This window comes from Mytilus trossulus, chromosome 3, assembly GCF_036588685.1.
Source record: "Mytilus trossulus isolate FHL-02 chromosome 3, PNRI_Mtr1.1.1.hap1, whole genome shotgun sequence".
NCBI classification, from domain to species: Eukaryota; Metazoa; Mollusca; class Bivalvia; order Mytilida; family Mytilidae; genus Mytilus; species Mytilus trossulus.
The window spans coordinates 31,730,601-31,743,318 of record NC_086375.1 but is presented as its reverse complement, the minus strand read 5'-3'; the positions used below and the strand labels follow the sequence as shown (position 1 = coordinate 31,743,318).

Below are 12,718 nucleotides of genomic sequence, written 5' to 3'. Positions count from 1 at the left end.
TCAAGTCACTCTAATAAACATTTACTAAACTATATGAAATATATATATACATGTGTAAATGATAGACTTGATAGCATACAATTTGGATAAGTTGTTATGGATAAATATTAGAATTAACCATAGCACAACTTATTCTCAAAATCAATTCACCCACAACTGAACCAGTTACCAAATCATATAAAAGATATACATTAAAATGTCTAATAACCAGATTCTGGATACAAAAAATTAAAATAGCACTTTATTTGTCTGCATCCAAAGCCCTTTTCTGGTAAATGACTTTAAATAGAACTACAAAAAGATCAGAGGTGTATTTTTAAAGTGATACCACTCTTATTAAATTGCTGCTTTATGTGCCCTTTGATCCCAATTTTCATCAAAGTCCAATTTGAAATCTCATCCAAAAATATTTGGAAAGTGAATCAACAAGGTAGTATGGTGTTTAGTGGTCTGGCTTAATATACAAATAGACTTTGTTTTAAAAGGGAAAGTTCAAGGTCAGTAAAATAGTGCATGACAACTTGGTTTTATCATGTTTATCTAGACAAAAGTTTAAGGCCAAATGAACAATTGTAGAATCTCTAGAGCTAGGACATGATGAGATGAAACAATATCAAAGCAATGGCATAAATGTCAAGGACAATTACTATTCCTTAAAGATTCACTAAAAGCAACTTACAGTTAAAAAGCTTGTCTATAAAAGGTGGTATCAAAAGAAATGAATAATTACCTTCAATGACTCTATGACACTTGATGCTGCCTAGCTGCGGAACCGTAGCTCTTAGGTTCTTATGTAATTTTTTTACTATTTGCAGACCATCTATGGTCCGCAAATAGTCAAAAAATAACATGAGGACCTAAGAGCTACGGTTCCCCAGCTAGATGCTGCCTTGCTTGTTTATTTACTGACCACAAAGTTATCAGGTTTCTTTTATTTCAACAAACACTATTGTTTTTACAATCTATCATTGACTAACAAGATGTATGATTTCAAAAATACCAACATATCTACTGTTGACCTAAAAAATGTTCACTGAGTTCAATCAAACAGTTAGAATGCATTTTAAAAGATGCTTGAAACAATAACTTCACTTACAATGCCCCTAGAGAAAAGAGGGAATATAAAACAACAAAATCTGAGATCACATTTCTCTTAAACACATATTCACATATTATGCATAACAAAATTAATATTTTCTTTTGATTTTCAATTCAATCATAGTCATAGAACAAAGAAAAACATTTAGTATTTATAAACGCACTCATAGATAAAAATTGAGTGTAACAATTTCACTAATTCTTCGTCAATTTATCCCTTTCTGCACCTATTGTATAAAAAAAAATAATCAATGTGTGGTTATTTGATCTCAGTTTTTCATTGGTTAAAATCCGATTATGACGTTGAATTTTCTTGCTTTCCTCTGAATTTCCTATGGTGACGTCATGAAAAAAGGCGATCATGCCTGATGACGTCACATAGAAAGAATATTTCTTTGTGCAGATCACTCGAAAAGAAGGAATAAGTTTGAGAAAATCATTAGAAAAACAGATTCCACCACCAAATCGTGTATACGATATTTATCCACTTTCGACAGTTAAATTTCAAATATTTATGAATGTCTTGATTAAAGTTTTTTTATATTGAAGTTTACATAAAATCTGCTTCTATGTGTCTGACCACACCAGTCGCATGATTAAGTCAGATAAAAAGGATGAATGGAATCAACATTATTTTTATGATACACAATTCAAAAAGATAACTATTACTGCACATTATTGTACACGAGACATTTTTATTATAAAAAGGGACTAATATCTAAAGTTTGAGATATTTCCAACCGCATGAGACAGAAGATCCAAACTTTGATTTATTTTTTAATTTTTTAAAAGTTGCAATATCCACAGGTTCTCGTCTCTGAAGAAAAATTACCCATATACTGTAATTTAAGGGGTCGATCATCCATAATTTTCAACCATTTTCCAAAGTGGAAAAAAAGTACACTTGGGCGGAGGGGGTTAATAAATCAACATTTTTACCGTACACTTTTTTTCAAAAATAAAAATAAAACATTCAGCTATGTTTTAGTTTATTTGCAATGCAAACTCCTATATTAAACTTAAGGATATAAGATTTTCAGAAAAAAAAATAAACATTAATTTTTTAATACAAATTTTATTTATAACCTTTAATAGTTGTAACTTTATCATTTGGTACAAAAATCGTTCCAAAAAATCAATTTGTGTTGACCCCAGGGGACTTTTAAAATGTACATATCATGTAAAAAGCTCCAGATTATCTCCCTTTGGTGCAAAAATGCCATTTTTTGGCATTAAAATTGAAATATCTTTATTAACTTATCGGTGACCTATATTTTTTATTGTTGTTTTCAAATAAGCTGTACATAAACTAAATAATTGTAAAATTTGAGCGATTTCTGTAATTTAGTTCTTTTTTTATTTCGATATTACCGTTTTTTCTCCTATTAGTTCTACAGAAAAAAAGGACATCAACAAAAATGTATGCTTCTTTGGAAGGCAGATTGTGAGCGTAAATGAACGGTGACCCCTTTTTTTATTTAATTTTTCTATTAAGTATAAGATAAAGTTTATTTATAGAAAAATAAAGAGAAATCCTATATTAAATAAAAAAAATCATTTAGACCCGCGAGCCCCCTTAACTACAATAGACAGAATCTTCTTTTTGTTAAGAAAGATCGATTCTCTCTTAAAATCTGAAAATGGTTGAGGGAGGGTGGGGAGTTGGAAAAGTGTTTGTTTTGTACATTTTGGAAAATGGTTGAAAACTATGGATGACCCCTAACACAGTTATATCATATACTTTTTAACATATGACACAGTTATATTACAGTTTAAAAGTAAACATATTTTCCGAGACAAGTACCTATGCCAATACCTTAAAAAGAAATTCCATATATAATTTTATTTCAAAACCAAAATATCCATAAAAATAAAAATTATCACAATAATAATAATAATTTTATAGGGAATGAATATGAATAAACCACAAAAAAACAACTACAAAACTATGTGACTGTATAAAAATATATACCTGAATACCATTTGATTTTGCATAGATTTCAATATTTTGATTTTACATTAAACAAATCATAGAATTATGCCATCTTTTCAGCATTTGCAATGCCAGTTTTAAGGAATGCAGCATATGGATTTTGCATAAAACCCTCTCCTTGGTCCATATAATCATTTGCGTTGACTTTATGTACTATTGTACCATTAGGAAAAGTTACATACATCATGACTGGGAATTTATAATTCTCCATGAAATGTGCAGCTATTTTCTGGATTTCTGGTTGAGAGGAATCTTTTTCAAATTCCTGAAAAAAAAAACCCAAAAAGAAGTGCGTCAATAGATATTATACCTATAATATTTTATCAAAAATATCATCTTCAGCCTTTTCTTCTGCACTTTGTGTTTTAAGTTTGTTTTTAAATTGTCTTTAATGCTAAGTTTCATTTTGAAGGCAAAATTTATGATGTATCAATAACTATCCTTGCAAGACACTATTAATCTCACTTGATATTTGCCTGTCCTTCACTTTTGTAGGTGATCTGTTTTAACAGATCATAGCGGATCTTTATTTAATATTAAACTTGTGTATATTCATTTTGGAACTGTTTCTGGCGTATATGTGCTCTGTTTCCATATTGTTACAAAGGAAAAGTTTGCTTTATGTTTCTTTGTCAATCATTGTGCTCTTCTTATTTAATTTTTTTAACCTCATTTGCTGCTGTCGTTTAGGTTAACTTAAATTCCAACTATTCAATTAAAAAAAAGAAATTAACAGTGGTAAACCAATCAACCAGAAACTTGATATTGTACCTGGTTGCAACACTTTAAATTATACCTTAAGAGTATCAACTTTAAAACTTCAAAAGAAATCTTGTGTGCATTTTTATTCAAACTTACCTTCAAATCAACCACTAAATTCCAGTTACTGATGAATCTCTCTTCAAGAAGAGAAATCACGGGCGAACTTTCCAGGGAAGTTTCCCGGAGAGTTCGCCCAGAACCTCAGCAACTCTGATCATCTAAAGCACCCCATAATAATATGGAATGTATTAATTTATTTTCTTCTTGTGCTTTCTTTATCGTTTCTGTAAAATTGTAGTATGTTATCTGTAAAAAAACCAACACATAAGTTATTATAGATATTTCATAACCAAAAAGAAGACAGACATGTGACACTAATTAAATTTCTACATTTTAAAGACGTTTTAAATGATTTTTGGTAAATCCAACTGTTAATTCAAAGTCGGCAAATGATAGATTGCTTTAGATATTCAACTAAATTTTCCTTCAATTTATTTTTTCCAAACTGCTTTATATCAAATTCCTATTTCTAAAGAAACTTACTTTTTTAAATGGATACATTTTTACTTCTAGCTGTTGAAGGGCATCATCTAAGCCTATTTCATGAGTCCAAATAATGTTATTGAGTGTATCTTGTAATGTGCTGTCTGCTTCTATTGGTTCCTCTGTATCATGTGAATGCCTTCTTAATCGTGATTTAGCAGTAATGTTGGCAGTCATTAGAGGCATATAACCAATATCAACTTCCATATTTTCATTTTCACTTGGTCCATTTAACCATTCCATATCTACACAAATATTCATAAATGAAATTGTTATGCATAGATGTTGGGCACATATTAATGAGACAGTAAACAAATGGAACAAAAAAGTCAGCTTTTTTAATGGAAAATAAATAACTTTACGTATTTCATAAAAAAAATTAGAACTGATTCATATTTGTTTACCCCCTCAAAAAAGGCTCTCATTTATGAGGGTGGTAAAGGGTTATTTCGTGCAATGTGTTTTGTCATTTATATTCATGAAATCAGTTAAAAGATCAATGTGCAAGAAATTTTTAATTATTCGTTCATCGTGAAATGGCAATTTTGTTTCACATTCTTCCGAGCAGATCCCCCCTTTTACGCCCCTCATCAGATAAAGATGGGTCTGACTTAGCTTTTTCAGTTTAAGATGGAAATCAAATGTGATGGTCAAGTGTAGTGCACAAGACTTCATACTGCACCTGTATGACTTTTATATTAAAGATGGCTTTTAACACCAATAATCAATCAGTCATGTATTAGTTGATGTTTAAACAAACATTTTTAATATGCTGTACTGTCACTGACCATAGACAAACAAGATTATGAGTGTTGCATTTTTTTCACAAAGGGAAAACAAAACATTTAACAATGTAACAAAAGTTATCTCCTCTTACTTACCAACATTTAATTTTTTATCTGCTGGTACGTATAAATTGAAGTTAAGTATTCTGGTATAATCCTTAGAAACTATAAGACTTCCTGTAAACTGTGCTGGTGTAAACCAGAATGGATTATGTGGCGGCTCATTCAACTGGAATTCTGCATGGAACCTAAAATACAAATGCACCATATTTGAGAAAAAAATAGGAAGTTTCTGGGATTTTGGGTTCTAACATGTAGATTGTGATTTTATATTATTATGTTCAGAAAGTTTTCTTAAAAACAAACATTGTTGAGTGTTATCTGATTTTCTGTAATTATTTTATCTAGAGGTGGGATTTTTCCAGCAAAAAACAATTTTTGTGACTGTCAATGGTTAAAGTATCTGATTTTCGGCAATAAATTTTATCTACAGAACCTTCTAGAAGTAATTTAATGCACCATTTTCTACATAAGAAAATGCCTGTACCAAGTCAGAAATATTACAGTTGTTATCCATTTGTTTGATGTGTTTGCGCTTTTGATTTGACTTTCTGTTTTGATTTTTTTTTCTTTTACAATCCCTAATTGATGTATGCAGACTGACAATTATAGAATGCTGCTATGTCAATGTATGGTTCTTTTAGCTGTTTTATACTTACCTAAAAACAATTTCAATATAATCATCATTTTGAGCTCGAACCATAGCAACGCCACCTTTTGGCGGAAATCTGATCATTAAAAAAGGTCTTGGGTGAAACATTGACAGGATACGATATAATCCGATCAACTTTTCATCTATTTTTGATGGATAAAAACGATTACTTGATAAATGTGATGCACCCAGGGTTGACATGAATGATCTTTCTTCAGTATAAAGATCATATATATGGCCTTGTTGGAGTCTCTCCTTTGGAAAAAACATAGTAAAATGTCTAACACCAAAGTTCATCCATTCATGATTTAGTTTGGTCCATTCTTTTAGTCCAGACAGGGAATCAATATTTCCAAAATACTGAAAATATATCAAAGGGTTTAATGAAAAATAAATGTACATTTGTGCATTCAGATTATATACATTATATGTATTTGTGTTGCATAATTTTTCTTATTTTTGGTGGTCTGTTGTTGGTTTTTTCATCATATTTCTTTTGGCCATGGTGTTTTCTTTTTGTCTTTGCCTAGCCTGTAATTCAGTGGTTGTTGTTTGTTTATTTGTTACATATTTATTTTTCGTTCATTTTTTTACATAAATAAGGCCGTATGTTTTCTCGTTTGAATTGTCTTATTGGGGCCTTTTATAGCTGACTATGCGGTATGGGCTTTGCTCATTGTTGAAGGCTGTACGGTGACCTTTAGTTGTTAATGTCTGTGTCATTTTGGTCTCTTGTGGATAGTTGCCTCATTGGCAATCACACCACATCTTCTTTTTTATATGGTATTGTCCCTTGGTATATTCTTTTGTATTCTAATACATGTAGTTTATGTGTTTTGACTTGCATTACATTATAATGATACAAAATTCAAATTTTGTCATAGGATAGAACAGAAACTTTTAAGAACTCAATTAAAAAATTTCCTATCAGTAAAACAATTATTTATTAAGTTCATTTTTAGTGTAGAGTATCAAAATAAAAGGATAGTATATTAAAAATCATTACATAGAGAATAATACATGGCAAAATCCGTATCATATGTCGTATCATCCCGAGACCTCAATATCAGCCCCAGGGCCTTTAGGCCCGAGGGATGATATTGGTCGAGGATGATACGTCATGTGATACGGATTTTGCCATGTATTATAAGCTTTATCATATATTTCAACAGAGGAGTATTATATTATATGAACTGTTTTCTGATCCATAGCACTGGGTTACCTTCAGTTTTGCTTTTGTCTTGTTTCAAAGCCTTAAGGTGGCACCTAACACTACAGGGAGATAACTCTGTTAAATCAGCTTAACGTTTTAATTACGTTGTGTTGTAAAGGGAATATTATGCTTCTCAATGATCAAAATTGTTGTTTGTCAAACTGCTATGTAACCAGTGTAATTTTTCTGACAAAACGGTTGGTTCAAAATTTTTGAAATTTTTATATACTTGTTTTAGGGTCAAAGTAAATACTTTGTCAAAATTTTACGAAAATTAAACGAGCCAAATTAATTTTAGTGAAAGTGTTGGGTACTACCTTAAAATAACTGCTCAATTATTTATACGAAGCACCTGGGTTACCTTACAATCTGTTGTTTTGAAAATATTTTGTTTATTGTTGTATTTATTTGAGTGTTTTGTATTTTTTATGGTTGCATTTAGTGTGCCAAAAAATATGTTGCATAACACTTGATGTTCGTGACGTCACATACAATATAAAAAGTTGACGTTTGTGACGTCACATACCAAACAATGACGTCATTCAAAAAAATGACTTATATTTAGGAAATTTTTTCTGAGGCAAAACAAAAACAAAAACACTGACATTATGTAAAAAAAAAGGTATGCGATACGGGTTTTACCATGCGATACAGGGTATGAGATACGGGTTTAGCTATGCGATACGGGGTATGCGATACAGGGTGGGTGATACAGACTGGAAAAACGAACCTTTATTAGATATACAAAATAGCTGTATTTTGTACTAAATATATGATAAATGTATGTGTCATATAAATAATAAATTTCCCTATGGGTAAATAAATCATAATTCTAATTTATCCCTAATAGTTTTTTTCTTTGTTCATTTCACACTAGAAATTTAACAACACTATCAAATTTTGAATCAAAAATCTATATATGTAACACGTTTTATAAATATTTAAATATAAACATTTGACACTTAAATATGAAATTTGATACAAATGAACAATCTATATGATATCGACATTTACCTTTATGGTGTCACTCAACCATTTCTGAACAATTCTTTGGTCAATACAAACTTTTTAAAGACTGGCTATTGTATCATAATTGAGAGTGACTTTTTTAACGTCTAAATTGCTTCATTTCTGAACATGAAATCCATTTAACTAATTGTTTGAAATGTACAAATTCTAAATAGATATGAAAGAAGTTGTTTAATATTTTTCTGTAAAATTATGAACTTCAATTGTTTTTTTTTCAGTTTATAGAAATGAAAATCATTAATTCATTAATTTTTTGCATTATGTTCATACAATGCACAGGATAAATCAATGAGAAAATGCATTTAAAAGATTTAAAAAATTGATGCTTTTCTGACTTGATAAAACATGAAATATACAACCATTAATAGCCCATAAATAAAATCTTTTTCCCAGTACATTTATATTGATTTATATGTACTTGAAAAATCAAAATTTACAATGTTGTTCAGAGTATTCTTTATTTGAAAGAACCGGGTTGATTTAAAAAAAAAAAAAAAAAAAAAAAAAAAAAAAAAAAAAACCACAACACAGTGAGCTCAATGGAGGCAAAGAATGAATAACTTTTATAATCAACTGAAAATCAGACAGCCACAAGCACTTGAGCAGCAGGTTTTTCACCTATCTCTTAAAATTCTTACCGATTCTTCCAAATCTTTTGTCATAGTCTCTATTACCAACGGTGTAAAATAAGCTCTCATGGTCACAAACTGGTCATCTTCTTCTATTTCTTGTTCTGGATTGTACTCAAACTCTGTCAACTAAACAAACAAACAAATAAAATTTAAAGTAATGTGTACAAGAAAGTAATTACTTTTACTGGAGGTAATTATAAAGATTAAAGGCCATGTGAAGACTGAAAATCATTTTGAATATATATTCGTGATATGAGCTGCATGGCATCCTCATATATATAATACAAGGCTGTTTGATTATTGTAAATTCAGAAATTAATGTGAATAATGTGACTGGGTGAGTATCACGATAAAATGAACTCACTTGCTAATTTTGGATACACACATGTATATCTGTACACAGCTAATTTTGCATAGGTATTATTTCTGTACTAAAAAAAATGCAGTACTGGAAATTTACTTTTAATATTTAGTGCTATTTCTTTACTTTAAAACTATTGTAATATTTAGGTACTTGTAATTTACAGTACTTGATTTATACTAAATATTTTGGTACAGAAATAATACAATATTTCATGTTTGAAAATCATAACTTTAAGAGAATTGAATTAGAAAAACTTTCAAATGCTGAAAATATAAAGGTAGTAACCCAAAATCTGTAGTACCAAAATTTCAAGTACAACTAAATATTACAGTAACAAAATAGTACTGAGTTTTAAAAGTAGATTTCCAGTACTACAAATTTTTAGTACAGAAATAGTACCTATTGTATTATGATTTTCTATAACAAAAAATTTGAATCACATTTTTACCCTTTCTTGAAATAATTCCAATAGTAAATGTAAATGCACATAATTAATTTCTTAACACATGACACAGTTAAATTTGATATATTCCATTCTTTTAATATTTTCTGATAGACCTTATCTTTGAAATTGGAACTTGTCTAGAACAAATAAAATTGAGAATGGAAATGGGGAATGTGTCAAAGAGACAACAACCCCACCAAATAAAAAAACAACAACAGAAGGTCACCAATAGATCTTAGAATTCAAGGTAGGAAAAAGAAATCTAACAATTGCTTTTGCAGCAGAGTATGATAACATTATGAAAGAAATAAGGACTAAAGTCCTATCGTGTAAAACAAAAATGTCCACCGAGTGACTCTTAACTTTGAATAAGGTCTGACAGAATTTGTTTTCAAATTTTTATAACTGTATTGCACTGGAAATGCAAAATATCAGATGAGAACTAATGCTAAAAGTCTCCCTTTTATTCTAAATATAAACATGGTATGCAAAAAGAAAAAGAAAAAAAAAGCCAAAAATTTCACAAATCCTATTCATTTTTTAATAAAAAAAAATACTGTAAGAAATCAAATGTTATTGTCCTACTTTAGCATAGATTGATTAGGTTTACATGTACATTTTAACAATAATATAGAGCAAAGTACAGGATTCTTGTATAGACTTTGTGGTGAGGAAGTTTAATATTGCTTTTTGTGTGTTTTTTTGCTGTCATGTACTAATTAGATGGATATGACAGAGTTTAGTTAATTTCTGGTTAGGTGTTTGAGTCTCAATGATTTTATCATTAATTATGTTTTATGTTTCAATTATCTATCTAGACAGTTAAATCATTTCTACAATCATGATAATTGACCATGGAGTTTATATATGCTAAGTGGCAATAACTCCTTAGAGATTAAACCGTATCCTTTTAAAATTAGATATTGCTTAATGAATTGTCAATTGTATTATTTATTTTTAAAAGTATAAACCCTTTTTATAAACATAATAAATTGTTTACACTAGTCTAGTCAACACATCATGTCATTTATAATTGACTAATTGTTAAATTTTGTTGATATACATTGTTAAATGATAGAGTAAAACATCTGACCTTGTAAGACCCTCATATGTATAGGTCATCTAAAAAAAACTTGTTGGGTGAATCATTTATGTTTTAAAGTCACCGCTAGCCTTGATGGCAAGTTTAAGTGGTACTGCATGTTTACTGGGCAAGGTTATTTAGTTTATAACAGTTGTGACCAGATTCACAAACCAGTCTCTGCTGTATAGACAAATGTACCCCATATCCTCTATTTTCTAATTATTTATACACAAACACTGCAAGTTTTATATATCTGTATCTTTTGATAAAAATATCAAATTAAATCATTTATTGACAAAATTAACATATAATTTCTGATAGGCCATTTATATACATGCATATAGTATATCAGTACGTATTGATAATAAAGTTTACAGACAACAGATGGCGTGGAATCAGATTTTCCCATATAACAAAAACAATCTTTATGTGTGTAATTAATGCACCAAATCATTATAATTTTTTGCCAAAGATGTATTTTCATGCATTTTAATGATTACAAAAATTTATTTTAAGACAAATGTAAGAAACACTGGATTTTTTTTTCTTATGATATATTAACATGTACAAAATGTATGCGTTCATATACTTTTTTTATATTATTATTTAATTTTCTAAGTGCTTGCATAAGTGACTTGATTTTTTACCTCAAATTAAAATTTATAAGCTACAAATGTACAATACCTATAATGGTTTACTTTTTAAATTGTTATTTGGATGGAGAGTTGTCTCATTGGCACTCACATCACATCTTCCTATATCTATCAATGTACATTTGTATTTCTTGTGGGTTTTTTTGCAATGACAATTGTATATATGCTTTTTCTATAACCCTTTTGTATTCTTAGAAGTTTATTCTAAATCTTTTTGCTTGCACATAATGATCAAAGGTATATGCTGCAAATTCAGAAGTCTATTTAATATTGCAAGAGGTCAGCAGAATTTACCTGTTCCAAATCAGGAGCCCGTGGTAGTTGTTTAGTTGCTCTCTTTTGCAGGGTCATAATAGGGGTACAAATGTATGTACATGTACATTTGTGTATATCTTTATGACATCAATAAGGATAAAAATTCTTGCCAAAAGATGTTTACAGCAATATTTGATACATGGCCATAAAATGTAAGCTTTCTTTTAGACGATTAATAAATGGACTGAATTGACAAATCAAATTAAAAAATTTCCAAAAAGTAACTGTATATGACACCCTGATGAATAATGGTATCAAAAATATTTTGACCAAGGATTTGTATAGTAAGATCCTTGTTTTGACAAATCACAGAAATTTTAACCACTTTAAATGAACGTTTGACGCCAAACGGTAAAGGGCAATTCTACCCTCCTATTGTGGGGAGTTATGGATACTGATAATACACATAATTTGTTATATGTACCTTCTATCCCATATTTATACTAGCTTTATTACTTACATTGAGTCCATTTCCTAGCATCTGAAAGAAGAGAGATTCATATTCGCTGATTGACAGCTGATCATCTCCATTCCTGTCATATTTCCTGAACAATTTTAATCCTTCCTCACCAAGCGCGGCATAAGGATTTTCTTCATCAAAAGGCAAGAAATATCTTCTGGGAACATAAGTCACAATTAATGCAATAACACCAATGAATAATGATAAATAAAATAGTTTTTTTGGTATGTATATAACAAATGAACGTTGCCTCTTTTGTTGTTCTTTTGTTAAAGGGTCCTTATTTTTCTCTGATTCTTTTTCTTTCTGTGTCCCATATGCATCCATTTTTCTCATGCGAATTTCTTCTTCATTTGGATCTCCCATCCTGTTAGACAGGAGACCGACTTTCCTGTCACGTACACCAGGCAAACTCTGTTTGGACGAAACTATTTGAACTGCACACTTCAATAAACTTCCTTGGTTATTCGGAATAGTCAATCATGGTAGGCCAACAAGAAAAAGACCGAAACAATTCAAATGGTTACATTTCGGGACGCTATTGATTTTTACCATATCACGATAGGTAAAATCAAACGAGTATCGATTATGTATCAAAGTGAAAGTAGAAACAGAAAGAAGGATCAGAAC

At 29.7% G+C, this 12,718-nt stretch overlaps 1 pseudogene; it reads right to left on the bottom strand.

Annotated features, from left to right (window-relative positions):
• Positions 1-818: 818 nt before the first annotated feature.
• Positions 819-12,571, bottom strand: LOC134711248 (selenoprotein N-like; annotated as a pseudogene).
• Between the last annotated feature and the right edge of the window lie 147 nt (positions 12,572-12,718).